The 16,932-nt window shown below is 42.4% G+C and overlaps 1 non-coding gene across 1 annotated transcript; it reads left to right on the top strand.

Moving 5' to 3' along the window:
- Window positions 1-6,323: 6,323 nt before the first annotated feature.
- Trnat-cgu lies at window positions 6,324-6,397 on the top strand. The gene has a single exon. It is a non-coding gene; the product is annotated as a tRNA-Thr (tRNA).
- The last annotated feature ends 10,535 nt before the right edge of the window (window positions 6,398-16,932 follow it).

Here is a 16,932-nt window from a genome sequence, read left to right as displayed (position 1 = left end):
GAGGTCATTCATATTAGACCACTGCTTATTCATTAACACAATTCCCAGAACGTGTGAAATACAAGAGACTTCAAATAGGCTGCAACATCCCCGACTACAAGTAGCGCATGATCTCTTGTAGATTCTTCCCTTGCACGTCCTGACAATTGAACAAACTCACTCCTGAACGGAGAGCGGTCTTACATAGACAGAATTCGAATAGTAGAGAAACATCGTGCTGGTAAATTCGAAAGAAAGCCCCAGAAGCTTTTCTAAAACATGAAGGTGAACAGTAAAATACGCGGACAGCAAGACGCGTATTTGTAACTATCTAAACTCCACAGCTTGAACCTCTATTCACTACACTGCAGTGAACATACGGTAGTTTGAGTCTATGTCTTTTGTTTCATCATGTCTGCAAGGCTTTAACTACTGCTTTGTCATTAATCGGCCATAAGTTTAATTCTAACAAATCGTAGCAAAAGTTTTCGAAAGATTCTCAATGTGCCGGCACCTATAAAGAGCCCATCATAAAATGTAAAGTGTAATATAAAAATGACGAAATAGGAGCCTTTCAACTGTAAACGACATAATCCGGTATGTGGCCTCTTTAAGTTCTACTTTTGACGTAAATGACGTTTTTTTTATTTCGTTGGCCACCTTCCTCTCCTCGAGACAAAAATCTGACGAGTCTTCTTTGATCTTTCACGCTTTGGAATGCTGTGGGACGTGAAATCCCACGTTTTGACGCCACATAACTCGACACCACGCCGTCCTTGAAAGCTTAGGCGTAAGAACGCGGAGCACTTGGCGTGGCAAGTCACCGCTTATGCCCGGATCACAATAAAGTAGGGCCGGCCGTAGTGGCCGAGCGGTTCTAGGCACTTCAGTCTGGAACTGTGCGACCGCTACGGTCGCAGGTTCGAATCCTGCCTCGGGCATGGATGTGTGTGATGTCCTTAGGTAAGTTCTAGGGGACTTATGACCTCAGGCTTTGGGGCGCCGTGTCACGGATTGCGCGGCGTTTGGTCCCTTAGGAATTCACACACATTTGAACATTTGCTAAAACTAATCGCCTGTTATATTTTGTCGCATTAAAGTTAATTTTCTAGCCTATTTTCCAACTAGCTTTATTAAATCCTTCAGCTCGTTTTCGAACACTATCTGCGTGCAAGCAACAGTACAGCGTATTCATCAAAACGACATTGGCGATCCAAGTTCAAGTTCAGAGAATTTCCTTGTACTTCCGTCGGGCACCAGACTACCTTCCTTAATGCGCTGTGCGAATCATATAATTTCCTCATCCCTCACGCAAAAGACAATTTTCGCAACCTTTCCTTGATTTACAGTTCTTTTTACAACTTCCATTGTGTTATTATTTTATTAATTGTACTATAAGGTTAAAACTTTGTGCCGGACCAGAACGCGAAACTTTATCCTTGCTTTCCTGGATAATGCTAGACCGACAGAACTAACCAGTTGCGTGCTCGGAGGAAATTGAAATAAAACAAAGGAAACAGGCGGTACAATAAAAATCAGTGATTCGCACGGGAAGTAAACTGAGTTGTCCATAGTACACATTGCATCTTCATTTAGTCTTCTGGAGACTGTCCACGAGGGCTTTTGTCATTGTTAACGTCGGGATCTTCGTGAGGCAGTGTTGTGTGTTGAAAAGTACACAAAAGTATCGACAGTTGACGCAGGGGCTGGTAATTTGTGATCCGTGCAAATAAATACTCGGAAAGGTCGATTACTCTTCCATTACACTATTGGCGATATATTACTGGAAACATTAACAGACGGAAAGTCGCTAGAAGTAACCGTCCGGAGCGAGCTAGCAGCGAAAGATTATGTGAAAGTGAAAGGAACTAACGCTATACTAAGATTCGTCAGAAGGAAATGTAGTTCGCCCAGCAAGAGGGTAGCTTACAAAACCCTATTTCAAACGATTTGTTGAGTAATGGTCGTGAGTTTGGGACCTTCATCAAGTAATATTGTTATTAGAACCGAAGATCATCCAAACAAAAAAGGCGTACGAGTATTTTGTTGCAGTTCACTTCGTAAACACAAGATTCTCACTCAGGTGCTCGTCCAACTGTAATGGTAGACGCTGCAGGAGGGCTGTTGTGGATAATGGGGAGTTTTAATGTTTTGGACTGAAGGGCATATACTCTTCAGTTCTGCGATCTACACGCTCTTGTACCTGTTTATTATAGTCAAGCCTTGGCTTCTCAACAATTAGTCCTGTAAGAAATTACGAAGGTTACTACTATCAATCTAATTTTTTATTTTATTTTTTTATTTTTTTTTAGATAAATAGTGTCGTAAATTACTTCAGTCTCCAATTCTGGTCTTTAACTCGTCATTAGTTATTCAACATTCTTCTTTAGCTCAACATTTCATACTTAGGAAAGTGTAGGCATCAGAAGACAATCAAATCTTGTATGGGTCGGAGGGTGATATGTTAGAAGAAACACGGAAATGAAGAAAAATTTCAGAAACTAGATCAAATATGCCAACGAAATAGAACAGCAACTGCCGGAGGAAATGCAACTAGCTTTCCAGCAGCGGCCGGCCGCGGTGGTCTAGCGACTGCTACGGCCGCAGGTTCGAATCCTGCCTCGGGCATGGATGTGTGTGATGTCCTTAGGTTGGTTAGGTTTAAGTAGTTCTAAGTTCTTGGGGACTGATGACCACAGACGTTAAGTCCCATAGTGCTCAGAGCCATTTGAACCATTTGAATCTAGCAGCGGTAACACACAATCTTCGCCACTGCGAGGTTGTTTGAATGTGCGAGTGATAACAGCTGGAGAAGTGTTGTGAGAATATTATACTCAAACGCGTTTCATCCTTCCTACATTTAGCTCCATCAACAGCTTCACACAAATGACTTTCAGGATCGCTTACAGCTCTCCGAATGCTGTCTAGGAAAAATGATGAAGCGTTTCAATGCAAGATTTTACTTTCAAATGACTCCTCCATTAAAAACCACGGGTAAACCAGTCTTCACAGTATGACGAGGGGCTTCAGAAAGAACGTTACGTATTATCACGGAATATCAAGTAACTTCCATTGAATGCTGGACCACACTTCAAAATGACAAAGATACAGGACATTAATTTTTCGACGTAGTTTATGTAAACAGCGTTCGGAACGATCTACCGATTATTCAGATGGGACGCAACAGCATCACAGACGTATAAGCGGCTTTGATCAAATTGTGGGTACCATTTCATAACGGCTGGATACGACATTGCATTTGGTCCATATTCCGCCAGAATTTTCACGATGAACCTCTGTGCAATTTAGGAGTTTTGCCCACAAGACTCGTACTGTCCCGCGTACTTCAACTTTGGAGTATGTTCCCAGTTGCTGTGCCATTTCACTCGCACACTGCAATGTCTCGTTATCCGTACCTCTGCAAAACTGTCTGCAGGACATCAAGAACGCGTACTGTCTTCTGACAATGATACTCTGTGTACTTTCTGAAGTCCATACAGGTCAGTCTAAAATCCCCACTGGATGAAGAAAGTGGTCCGAGAAATGTGGTGCAGGTTTTTCATGAATAGCATCATTGACCCCTTACAATTGATGCGACTCTATAATAGCCACAACGATCTGCCGTTCCTAATACTGTAGACGTGCTGCCGCAGTTACTGGAAAACATTTCGCTGATTATTAGACTGTCTGCGTGGTACAAAAACGACGGATGTCCCGCAATGCTACACAGGTAATCACAGGCCTTTTGAACTGAAAATTTGGTGATTGTTGGATCTGCCGTTCGGAAAACACAAAATGACGTACGTGTACGGTTACCAGACTTCACACTTCAAGTGTTCTGTTTGTGAGCAAATGTAAAACAATAAACCTACAAGCAAACACCGACATATCCGGAGGGCATCAAATAACTTATCTGTAACATTGGCCTGTGGTGCAGTTAGCACAGATGTGTTGCAACGTCCGGTGTTGCATGTTGTGAATCGGTGTATAGCGTGCACCAGTTTTCAGGGTCAACATTTTTAACTCTTATGTGGTAGTCATAACGATAAAAACACGAACCGTACTTGAGCTATGTGTGAGTTTACATATGCTACAGCAGAGCAAATATTTGTAGAACGTCTTCTTCTGAGAACGGCACAGTGGTTTTGCGGCGCTGTTATCTTGTTACACTATTTGATCACGTTCCACATATATTATGTCATTTAAATCCACCACGATGCTTTCTCCCATGCCGTATAAAAAAAAATTTAGTAGTTCCAGCAAAAAACGAATTGCACACCATAATCCGACAGCTGAGAACGTTAAAAGTTACTTGCATACGTCAGAAAATCCGTTTCAGTATCTGTTATAAGTTTGCGAAAACCACACTCGGTAAATTTACTCGTTCTAGATATATGGTGGATGGCCTCGCCCTGTAACAGCATGTTTCTGACTTTTTAACGCACAAACAAAAGGGGGCGAGTAGGAGACAGTGAAACCAACAAGTAATGCTAGTAAACATAGGTACGGAAACCAATACACTAGGAGGCATTGCCTCTGAGCACATAAACTCCGCTGGCCGCAGTGGCAGAGCCGTCCTAGGCGCTTCAGTCCGGAACCGCGCGACTGCTACGGTCGCAGGTTCGAATCCTGCCTCTCGGGCATGGATGTATGTGATGTCCTTAGGTTAGTTAGGTTCAAGTAGTTCTAAGTTCTAGGGGCCTGATGACCTCAGATGTTAAGTCCCATAGTGCTCAGAGCCATTTGAAGATAAACCCCTTAACAACAGTGTCTCCGAACATGGAGACTGGAGATACGCACTTGGGGACAAACATATTACAGCATGTGTTACAAATGGCCACCGTTCATGTGAAGACAGGCTGCAGCACGCTTCCTCATCGATGCAGGCACACGTTCAAAAATCCCTGGCGTGTTCCGAATCCAGTGACAACCATCCACAGTGCGTCCCAGGAAGTCACCAACACCGTCAACAGGGCTGGATCACACTGAACGTTTTTAATAAGCCAACACAAAAAAAATCCTTCGCATTCAAATCGATGGAGGTACGACATCATAGTATTGGCAAGACACGGCCCATGGACTTGTCGAAGATTCGAGCTGCGTATTCCGGAAACCCACATCAGCGCTTGCCGGTGCACCGTCATTTCGACGTAAGGATCAGAATGCTAAACATACTGTAAGACATCAGCAGTGTTTTAACATTGGCATCACTGCGCGTATGTATACGTCGTATCGGGGAAACCTTTGATTTCAGAACCTATGTAATTACGATTTTTTTGCTGCTTTCATTTTTTTCTCTTCGCCTATTTCTTTTTTTCGTATAATTGTCTAACTCTCGCTGTCTATTTTACTAGCGGAATTATAAGTCTCGCTACTGTACATGGTACGCACGACACGAAGTCGTACTCTGAAGTGAGATTCAAGTAAATCAGTGTTTTACACAATTACGGTCTTGTTCAGCTGCTATCCGTGTTGTGAGAGCTGTACTCCGAACGACGTCAGGTGTCGAAGGGCTGAGCCGGCGCCCGCCTGCCGCCCAACAGGTACGGACAGCCCCTGTGACATGCAGATGCCTGGCGTTAATACGGTGCCCACCTGCAGCCCCAAGCCGCCGGCCAAGAATAGAATGGTGCCTCCCGAGGGAACGCCGCGGACATCAAAGTTTCACAGGCAGCCTCCTCGCCCACGGCCGCCAACTTGCTAAGCGCCGGCCGGCGCTGATAACGTGGCGCTCGCCCAGCCGTGAACACACCGCCGCCTGCTGACAGGCCCTTTCCTCACCACGACACCGCTCACATACACGTCCAGGCACGGCTCCAAGTATTCTGCGTTAAATAATAACTAGACATATATCTTCAGTACGCGTAATTATACTGCGTTTTAATCATGACGGGGAGCAAGCGGGCTTCAGAAATACGTACAGCAGCATGGACAGTTTGCAGGTTGTAAACGAAATTGTAGTTCTGAGCAGTGGTTATCAAGCCTGGGATACATAAATTATGACTTATATATGAAGACAGTAACTGTTCTCGAAAGAACAGATACTGTTGATGACCGTGCCTGGGATACATAAATTATGACTTATATATGAAGACAGTAACTGTTCTCGAAAGAACAGATACTGTTGATGACCGTGCAGCTTTTCCCTGGAATAAATGATGACTAACTGAAACCCTCAGCTGCCGACAGGTGTTGTTGATATACCTCGCTGTGTACAGCTGAAAATGTGTGCCCCGACCGGGACTCGAACCCGGTATCTCCTGCTTGCATGGCAGACGCTCTATCCATCTGAGCCACCGAGGACACAGATGAATAAGTCCCTGCAGTCGCGCTATTCATCTGTGTCCTCGGTGGCTCAGATGGATAGAGCGTCTGCCACGTAAGCAGGACATCCCGGGTTCAAGTCCCGGTCGGGGCACACATTTTCAGCTGTCTACAGCGAGGTATATTAACAACACATGTGGGCAGCTGAGGGTCTCAGTTAGTCATCATTTATTGTGACTTAGTCTCAACAAAAACTGGACCTAACAGCCCACGACAACCGTACCATTGATTAAAGCTCTTATTAGTATACCAAATAAGATACACGTCAATGCAACAGCCTAATTAGTTTCGAAGGCTATTCCCAGCTAATGTTCAGCATTTTCTGAAATACTTAACGCGCCGTTTTCTTATGTGTCCTCCATTATAAATACCGGTTTCGATTAATATATATCTGCACAGAATTTGTACACAGAAAATTCAGAAATTCACAGAGTACAAATAGTAAACTTTTATGGTATACGAGGTGCGACAATAAAGTAATGAGAGTGATGTGAAAAAAAATGTTGCTTACCGTTTTAGTCAAGTTTAGTGTTGTCTCCTTCAAAGTAGTTCCTTTCTGATTGCACTCCTCTTCTGCAATATCCTCAAAGACCCTCGTTGCAGCTTTTTGGACATCTTGTATTGTTTGAAAATGGTGTCCCTTGACCGCCGTTTTGACTCTTGGAAATAGAAAAAAGTCGCACGGAGCGATATCTGGTGTATAAGGTGGCTGTGGTATTACTGAAATTTGTTTTGAGGTTATAAATTGCTGTACTGACAGAGGAGTATGGGATGGCGCATTATCGTGATGCAATTATCAGCAATGTTGGCACGGACATGAACTCTTTTACAAAGTCTTTCTAAAATTTCTGTGTAGTAATATTGGTGAACTGTTTGTCCAGGAGGCACCTACTCTTTATGAAAAATTCGCTTGGAATCAAAGGAGGACACAAGCATGCATTACACTTTTGACTTTGATATGCGAGCTTTTTTGGTCTGTGTGATGCCTTTGAGCACCGTTGCGAACTTAGGTGTTTTGTCTCTGACTCGTACTGAAAAAACGAACTTTCATCACCAGTGATAACACGGCTCAACAATTGTGGATCGATTTCCGTTTGATATAACAGATAGGCTGCCACATTTTTCCGTGTGTCTCGCTGTTGTGGTGTGAGATTTTTGGGGACCATTTTTGCACAAATCTTTCTCATACCAAGCAAGATCTTCATTTATTATTAGAAACCGTTTCTCGATTGATGTTCAGTTCTTCTGCAATCATTTTCACGGATAATCTTCGATCAGATCGTACTAGTTCACGCACCCTGGCGAAGTTGACATCCGTCTGTGAGGTTGATGGTCGTCCACTGCGGTCTTCATCTTCAACATTTGTTCTGCCTTCAATAAACATTTTATGCCAACGAAAAGCTTGAGCTATTGACACAACCTCCTCTCCAAAAGCCTTCCGAAGCTTACCGTAAGTTGTCGTCGCGTTTTCACCCAATTTAACGCAAAAAGAAATGGCATACCATTGCGCAGTATTATGCGGTCCTATTTGCGTGGCGAGAGACACAAACACATGTTAACTTATTACAGCGCAACTCACGACTGAGCAGTTGCATCGATGTGCTGCTTGGACTAGAAGCAGCTTATAGACCAAAGTCAAAGGTATTGTGCCTACGCAATCTTGCAGGGTTGCCGCATCTTGCAAAGAAAATAAGTCTCATTAATTTATTGTCGTACCTCGTATATTCATCGTATTTTTGTGTTTACAATCAATGTTTTATTAACTTTCAAGACTGACTGCATGAAGTAGCACTAGCTATATCTTTGTTTAGGTTTATTGTTCATTACACAAACACGTGTCGTTGCCCCTTTGATTTGTTTAAAATTAGTTAACCGTAAGATAAATGTAAATGTAGTGTGACCAGGGCCTCCCATCGGGTATAACTGTGCTTTTACGTCTGACGCACCACCTCTTGAGAAAAAGTTACCACTTGTTTCTTTCCATGCTCAGTATTTCGAATTGGGTTGCAGTAATAACGTTGCCTATCTTAAGACATGACGTAATAACTAAATAATATATCAAGTATTTGTAAGTATTACACCTCTCGTATAACTGATAGTACTCTATGCATTTCTAATTCTTTCATATTTTGTTACCGTATGTAGATACCATAATGATGGTTATTAACCGAAACAGGTAGTCATAGTGAAGCATATAAAGACAGCAGCGTGTCATGCATTTCATAAAATGCGACATTTTTCAATGTAACGTCATCAACAGAAAAATAAATGTAGAATTTAAAACAGGAGTGGCGAATCTATAAGAAGCAAGTTATTCTCAGCAGCGCCAGAGGAGTTTAAGAGATCCTTCAACTGAGGAAAGGGAAGGGGAATACACATTAATGGAACATACCTCGATCACGCTCGTTTCTGTTGGCTTACCAGTGTTCATAATTTCAACAAAGAATAACAGAACTTAATAGAGTAAGACTGAAAGTAGGTTCGAAAATCGGTAAAAGTAAGACCTAAGTAGTGTACAGCCAACACGTCGAAACTAAAATTTTACAAATTAACAATATAATCATAGAAACAATAGACGAGTCTTCTTCCTTTCAGGGATATTTAAGACAAGTGGATGGGCAGCAAAAGAAACAAGCAGTGTCCCCATTTGTTCTAAGACGCAAGATCAGAATCGGGGTGTGTTATCAGTTTCGATACGTGACTATGAGACAAGGACTTTCAATACGAAAACCACTCGATTGCAGACAGTGAAGACGCCTGTGTTACATTTCTCAGAAATGGTGAGCTGGGAACAGAGTGGAGCGGTAGACGTAATTATGATTGCAACGAAAGCGAAATGGCGTTCGGCTGGGACGTGTAGGCAGGTAACTTACCCTCGATCGACCAAGGAAGTTGACTGCATAGTTCCTTGAGAGAAGAATGTGGAACAATCGCCTACGAGAATGAAGACAGATGGCGTTAGGAGCAATATGGATACATTTCGGTGTAGATCTAATGCATGGATAAATCGAGGAATGTTTTATCCAGCTGGGTCTGTTAAATGCCAGCAGCAGATTATAATGATTGCAACGATTTATCTATCGTTTGTAGTTTAGTTATAACTTTCCCATTTTCTACGCGTTTAGGCCTATTCATTTTTTATTCAAAATAATGTAGTGCTGTAGAATCACCTGAGTGACACATCGCGATTTCCTGTGCTCTTCAGATTGTCGGAACGCACGAACAAAATGTATTGTTGCTTATAAATTTTCCATTTCGTCTCCAGACGATAGTGATCACAATTTCTTACGTAAATTATTCTTACTTTCTTGCTCTTGTAAACTATCGTTGACAGAAGTGTCTTCATAAACTACACACTGACGATACTGACAGCACTTACTTAATTTCGAAACTATTCCACCCTTCGCGACGTCGCCAGTTCGTGGTGTTGCATAATCCAGTTCGTAAATTTATGTTCTGAGTGACCGTCGCTGACGCTTTCAGTTCGAAAAAAAAAAAAAAAATCGTATTCACTGATTGTTCATTTCCTGTATGTGATAACATCATTTTCGAGCATGATGCCAATGTGGCTGGTTATTTGAAAACACGTCTCATTTTTAAATAAACAGAATACATCCCCAGAAAAGCATGTTAACTGAAAAACAAGTAGATCGTATTGGAGTATCTAAAAAAAGTGCTCGAAGTTAGTGATATACACACACTATATATATATATATATATATATATATATATATATATATATATATATATAGGGCGAGGCAGCTAAGTCATAACACCCCTTGTATCTCCCCAACCGTCATAGATACAAAGAGATATGTGGCCATCTTTGGTTTTTTAAATGGAACCCTGTGTTAAATTTTAGCGTAACATGATGGGCTTAGAAAGATGGTTTCAAATATGTGTATATCATAATATTTAGGCAAATAGTTTTTGAGGCACAGATATGTTCTCGTATCGTGTTCGTCCTTCGGAGCAGCGTTGCTCAATGCAAACTTTCCTGTTGACCACTGAGGAACTTAACAGGGAAGGCATTGCTTTCCTACTTCTCGATAACGCCGCAAGGTGACGCACGAGGTAGCTGGAGAGAAGAGTATAAATGTGCTGCTGGGGTAATGAGACATTGAATTTGCGTCACAGTTTCGTGGAAGAGCTATATAAAGCTGCACCTTTTCAGCCGAGCAAATAACACATAACCTGGACGATATGCGTACTGTGATCGGACGAGTCGCGGTTTTGCCTCTGTTCAAACGACGCAAGGTGTCCAGTGCAACGGCGGCCAATGAGGCATTTAAGCCGAAGTGTGTAATGGTTTTATTTTAATCCGGAGGTGATTATGTGGTGTTTTGGAAGTGTCCTTCATACCACGATTTGTGCCCACTCATTCAGGTTGCCGTGAACATGAATTAAGATCTAAGATGTTCTTTAACATGGTCGGTGACGATGTGTTGCGCTCACTTTTACATCGTCATCGTGACCATTGAGTCGACACTGCCGTTTTTCAAGACGACAACATCTGTGTTCACAGGGCTGCACGTTAGTTGTTGAACACCCAGACATCCTACTGTACCTCGATTAGCTAGCAAAATCATCGGAGCTTAATCCCATAGCAAATGTCTGGGAATACGCAGAACAGGAGATGAAACGTAAAAATCAACATCCGCGTTGGTTGGTAGCTTTGTGGGACCTTCTTATCATTGAGTGGCTGCTACTGATTTGACATAGCTGAAGAAAATTTTGGACCCACTTCCTTCCCAAATTGAGTTCCATTGTTGACTCGAATCGATTAGCAGTTCTAAGGGCTGTGATAAGTATTACCGGGATGTCGACTTGAGCTGACTATGTTTGGTGTTGATATTAATAGAGTGGTTCACACCCGGTTCGCTGGAGAATACTATTACCCGAATGTCTTCGGAAAGATACCTGGCGGAATACCTCGTAGTGTCGGGGTGAAGCAGATTTTTAAGTGCTTGAAAATAAGAGATGTAAATGACGCTAAATAAATAAAGCTGCGGTAGGTTGACACAAAGCAAATTGTCGTACACAGCAAACTCTTAAAACAGCATAACGGAAGTGGCAATTCACGTGATTTGGGAATGGCTACACTTCTTTCTATAGCCCGATTAACACTGAAGTGATGTTTTGGTCTATGGAAGTGCTACCTAATACCAAGTCATCAAAATGAAGTCATTGCTTTCACGTGATTCAGAAGAAGAGGGCAAAAAATAATAAGTTTTCCGCCTTTGTCTTTAAATAAAAAAATATGAGTAGTTTACGTTCTAGAATTCACACTGGATACACTAAGTGACTGACAGTGGATGTTGGAAACGACTTGTAAACAGTAATGGAACACTATCTTACGGAGGGTATTAACTTAGCGAAGCAAATATGATGTTAAAAGTGGCATTTGGGTGTGTTGAGGAAAGACTGTTGCAGTGCGTTGTTTAAAGTATTGACATAATGGAACAGATGGGAACACGTGTAGTAGACAATTCGAAGTAAAACGTGACGAGTCTCGGAGCACACAGAGTGTGTAATTTATTTCTCTACGTTTTACAGTAAGTCACCTCTCCGACGTTTAGGCATGCTTTACATTCGTTTACACTAGTTTACCATTCCCATAGGCAGCGACGATAACCAGACGGATGGTTATACGGCAGTTCTTCCCTTTGTAAAAAATCGATGTGATCCATTTTAACGAGACGGTTGGGAAAGGAACACAGTGAACAGAACAAAAAGGGAAGTTGCACTCGGAATGGTAACGCGGAGTGGAACCCCATCCATGTCTGCGTGACAGCTGCATGCCGAGCTGTGAGCCTACGCACCTGTGTATTGGCAGCCGATGCCGGGTTGAATGGTCGAGAAGAAGGCCGACCGGCCCGCTGGAGCGCTAATGCGGATTTCCTGCCGCAGCGGAGAGCGGCGAGTGGGGTGGGGGACGTCGCTGCACTGCTGTACACTAAACACTGTGCACTGCTGACGCGCCCTGGTGCCACTGTGCACGCTGCTGCACTCTCGCCGCCGTCACGTTTCACCGCTTTCGCCTTACTTCAGCTCATCTCAAACACGTTCTTCTTACAGTTCGGCTTCTGCTCACTCACACGTACAACCGGGGCACTCGTGCTGAAACTCACACAGTTTGTAGATCTGCTCACTACGTATTCTACATATTATTGTCGTTTTATGCAGTCTGATGACATATGATGCAGCTTCCCATGCTGATATATTCGGTGCAAGTCTCTTCATCTCTGTTTAACCATTGCAATCTGCATCCACTTACTGTATTCAAGCCTCGATCTTTTTAATCCCTCATCTACTCACCTGCTCTCCATTTCCAAATGGACGATTACTTCTTGCCCCGTGACGTTTCCTGTCAAACGATTCCTTCGTCTACTCAAGTTGTCCCTTACATTTCTTGTTTCTTCATTTGACTTCAGTACCACGTCATCAGTTATTCGGTGTACCCATCAACTCTGTGCCTTCCTCCCGTAGCACCACGTTTCACAAACTGCTTGTATTTCTTTGAAGTGCTTATCGTCCACGTTTCGCTTGTGTGTAAGCCTACGATCCAAATACCTCCTGAAAAGGCTTCCTAAAGTTTAATTCGATAATATTTAAAAATTTCTCGTTTCCAGAAGTGCTTCTCCAGTTGTTCCGAGTTAGCGTTTTATATTCTCTCTACTGTGGTCAAGGTCACTGACTTTGATGTTCAGCTGGAACAAGTCATTTACTACGATACTTACAGCGTTGCATATTCCAATTTAATTCCTTCCACGTCGCCTGATGTATTTCAACTACGTTTCATTATCCTTGTTTCACTTGTAATGAAATTCGTCTTGTAACCTTTTTTTTTAATTTTTGAATACACTCAGTCGGCAATGGCCTTATTGTTTTGGGGCTTCAGTGTAAGGTAGTTCTCTTGTATCGTGACCACTGCCGCCAGCGGTCACCCCCAGTGAGAAACAAGTGAAAAGGCTCGTCGTCGACTACCGCGATGTAAAAGCAGATAGACGACCAGAGTGCAGGTAAGTAGTCGGCAGTTCAGTGCTGAAAAACAAAAAGCAGTACTGAGAAGCTACTAAAGTCAGAATCCCCAAGTTGCTAAAGGCACAGTAACCATTGCCCCGTACGTGTGTAAGAGGACGATCGAAAAGTTTCCGTTCGAAGGCCGCACAGTCTAGAAACTGTATGCTAATCAGGCAAAATCGCAATGAGCATTGAGGCAATTATCCCTCTTTGTAAAATACCGGAATTGCCTCCTGTACATCCTCGTTTAACAGAAATCGACCCTTCGAGGCCCTTTTAAGGGACCGAAGGGGTCATAAACGCATGGGAAGAGATCATGACTATTTAGCGGAACTTTCGCGCTACATGTGGCAGAACATACAACAAGGACAAAACATATGTTAAGAATTACCAAGGGCTATTTCTCCGCCGGTAATGTATACAATCCTGTCAGAAGCTCTGCAAAATAAATAAAATCAAATGCTGGAACTGTTAGGAGATTACCAAGAGAGGGTTCAGGATATGAAGGTCACGTGTCGAACAGCTATTAAATGTAAAGCTCTTAATCAGATATAAGAAATACATCTTGTAACCTTTTTTTTTAATTTTTGAATACACTCAGTCGGCAATGGCCTTATTGTTTTGGGGCTTCAGTGTAAGGTAGTTCTCTTGTATCGTGACCACTGCCGCCAGCGGTCACCCCCCGTGAGAAACAAGTGAAAAGGCTCGTCGTCGACTACCGCGATGTAAAAGCAGATAGACGACCAGAGTGCAGGTAAGTAGTCGGCAGTTCAGTGCTGAAAAACAAAAAGCAGTACTGAGAAGCTACTAAAGTCAGAATCCCCAAGTTGCTAAAGGCACAGTAACCATTGCCCCGTACGTGTGTAAGAGGACGATCGAAAAGTTTCCGTTCGAAGGCCGCACAGTCTAGAAACTGTATGCTAATCAGGCAAAATCGCAATGAGCATTGAGGCAATTATCCCTCTTTGTAAAATACCGGAATTGCCTCCTGTACATCCTCGTTTGACAGAAATCGACCCTTCGAGGCCCTTTTAAGGGACCGAAGGGGTCATATACGCATGGGAAGAGATCATGACTATTTAGCGGAACTTTCGCGCTACATGTGGCAGAACATACAACAAGGACAAAACATATGTTAAGAATTACCAAGGGCTATTTCTCCGCCGGTAATGTATACAATCCTGTCAGAAGCTCTGCAAAATAAATAAAATCAAATGCTGGAACTGTTAGGAGATTACCAAGAGAGGGTTCAGGATATGAAGGTCACGTGTCGAACAGCTATTAAATGTAAAGCTCTTAATCAGATATAAGAATCTTCAGGCCCAAAAACTTTCTGTATCCTTCGTTGTTTTTTTTTTTTTTTTTTTTTTTTTTTTTTCAAAAAGCTTATGATTCCGTCGACAGAGATACGCTACTCAGCGTCCTAGAAGAATTTGGAGCTGAAAGTAAAACAATGGCAATCATTAAACAAACTGCGACTAATACATCTACATCTACATTCTACATTTACACTCCGCAAGCCACCCAACGGTGTGTGGCGGAGGGCACTTTACGTGTCACTGTCATTACCTCCCTTTTCTGTTCCAGTCGCGTATGGTTCGCGGGAAGAACGACTGTCTGAAAGCCTCCGTGCGCGCTCGAATCTCTCTAATTTTACATTCGTGATCTCCTCGGGAGGTATAAGTAGGGGGAAGCAATATATTCGATACCTCATCCAGAAACGCACCCTCTAGAAACCCGGACAGCAAGCTACACCGCGATGCGAGCGCCTCTCTTGCAGAGTCTGCCACTTGAGTTTGCTAAACATCTCCGTAACGCTATCACGGTTACCAAATAACCCTGTGACGAAACGCGCCGCTCTTCTTTGGATCTTCTCTATCTCCTCCGTCAGACCGATCTGGTACGGATCCCACACTGATGAGCAATACTCAAGTATAGGTCGAACGAGTGTTTTGTAAGCCACCTCCTTTGTTGATGGACTACATTTTCTAAGGACTCTCCCAATGAATCTCAACCTGGTACCCGCCTTACCAACAATTAATTTTATATGATCATTCCACTTCAAATCGTTCCGCACACATACTCCCAGATATTTTACGGAAGTAACTGCTACCAGTTTCAACTTTTCTAGTCCTGTCTTCCTCAGTTGCGTGTAATATTACGGTATATTGATAATTTTTACTTATGGACCGTCTGACAGCAACTGAATAAAACACAATTTTAGTGCCATACGCGTTTCGCCTTTATTTTCTGCAAGGCATCATCAGTGGCCTGGAATATGTACATATGTTAGCTATTTTATTTACATTTTTGTCAATGTGTCTATAGGTTATAAACAGTTCTGGTGGTTGCTATTTCCTATTAAGTAGCAATGTTTTGAACTGTACTTACAGGTTGCGTTGACAATTTCTTACATATTACGCTCTTGTTGCATTTTTGGTGTTGTTCTTCTTCTTATGAACGCCAATTTGCGGTTTTTCCACATTCCACAGCACTATGCACTGAACGCTTGTTTTAATGCAATCTTTTGGTTTCTGTTGCCGACTGTCAAATGTTTTTGCCCAAAGATCGAAACTTATGAGTGTCATTATTAAAGTGTCTCTGGTCTGTTCGTGTATGCATTTGTGTGTGTGTGTAATATTAATTTAACATTTTTTTGTATGCGTGTGTGTGTGTGTGTGTGTGTGTGTGTGTGTGTGTGTGTGTGTGTGTGTGTTATCCATCCCTATCACAGAAACAATAGAAATAATAGAACACATACACACACACACAAATGCATACACGAACAGACCAGAGATACTTTAATAATTACACTCATAAGTTTCGATCTTTGGGCAAAAACATTTGACAGTCGGCAACAGAAACCAAAAGATTGCATTAAAACAAGCGTTCAGTGCATAGTGCTGTGTAATGTGGAAAAAACCGCAAATTGGCGTTCATAAGAAGAAGAACAACACCAAAAATGTAACAGGAGCGTAATATGTAAGAAATTGTCCACGTAACCTGTAAGTACAGTTCAAAACATTACTACTTAATAGGAAATAGCAACCACCAGAACTGTTTATAACCTATAGGCACAATGACAAAAATGTAAATAAAATAGCTAACATATGTACACATTCCAGGCCACTGATGATGCCTTGCAGAAAATAAAGGCGAAACGCGTATGGCACTAAAATTGTTTTATTCAGTTGCTATCAGACGGTCCATAAGTAAAAATTATCAATATACCGTAACCGCTACCAGTGTTTGTTCCGCTATCATATAATCATACAATAAATGATCCTTCTTTCTGTGTATTTGCAATACATTACTTTTGTCTGTGTTAAGGGTCAGTTGTCACTCCCTGCACCAAGTGCCTACCCGCGTCAGATCTTCCTGCATTTCGCTGCAATTTTCTAATGCTGCAACTTCTCTGTATACTACAGCATCATCCGCGAAAAGCCGCATGGAACTTCCAACACTATCTGCTAGGTCATTTATATATATTGTGAAAAGCAGTGGTCCCATAGCACTCCCCTGTGGCACGCCAGAGGTTACTTTAACGTCTGTAGACGTCTCTCCATTGATAACAACATGCTGTGTTCTGTTTGCTAAAAACTCTTC

Source organism: Schistocerca piceifrons, chromosome 1 (genome assembly GCF_021461385.2).
Source record: "Schistocerca piceifrons isolate TAMUIC-IGC-003096 chromosome 1, iqSchPice1.1, whole genome shotgun sequence".
NCBI lineage: Eukaryota > Metazoa > Arthropoda > Insecta > Orthoptera > Acrididae > Schistocerca > Schistocerca piceifrons.
The sequence above is the reverse complement of the archived record's forward strand: the minus strand, read 5'-3'. Positions and strand labels throughout refer to the sequence as shown.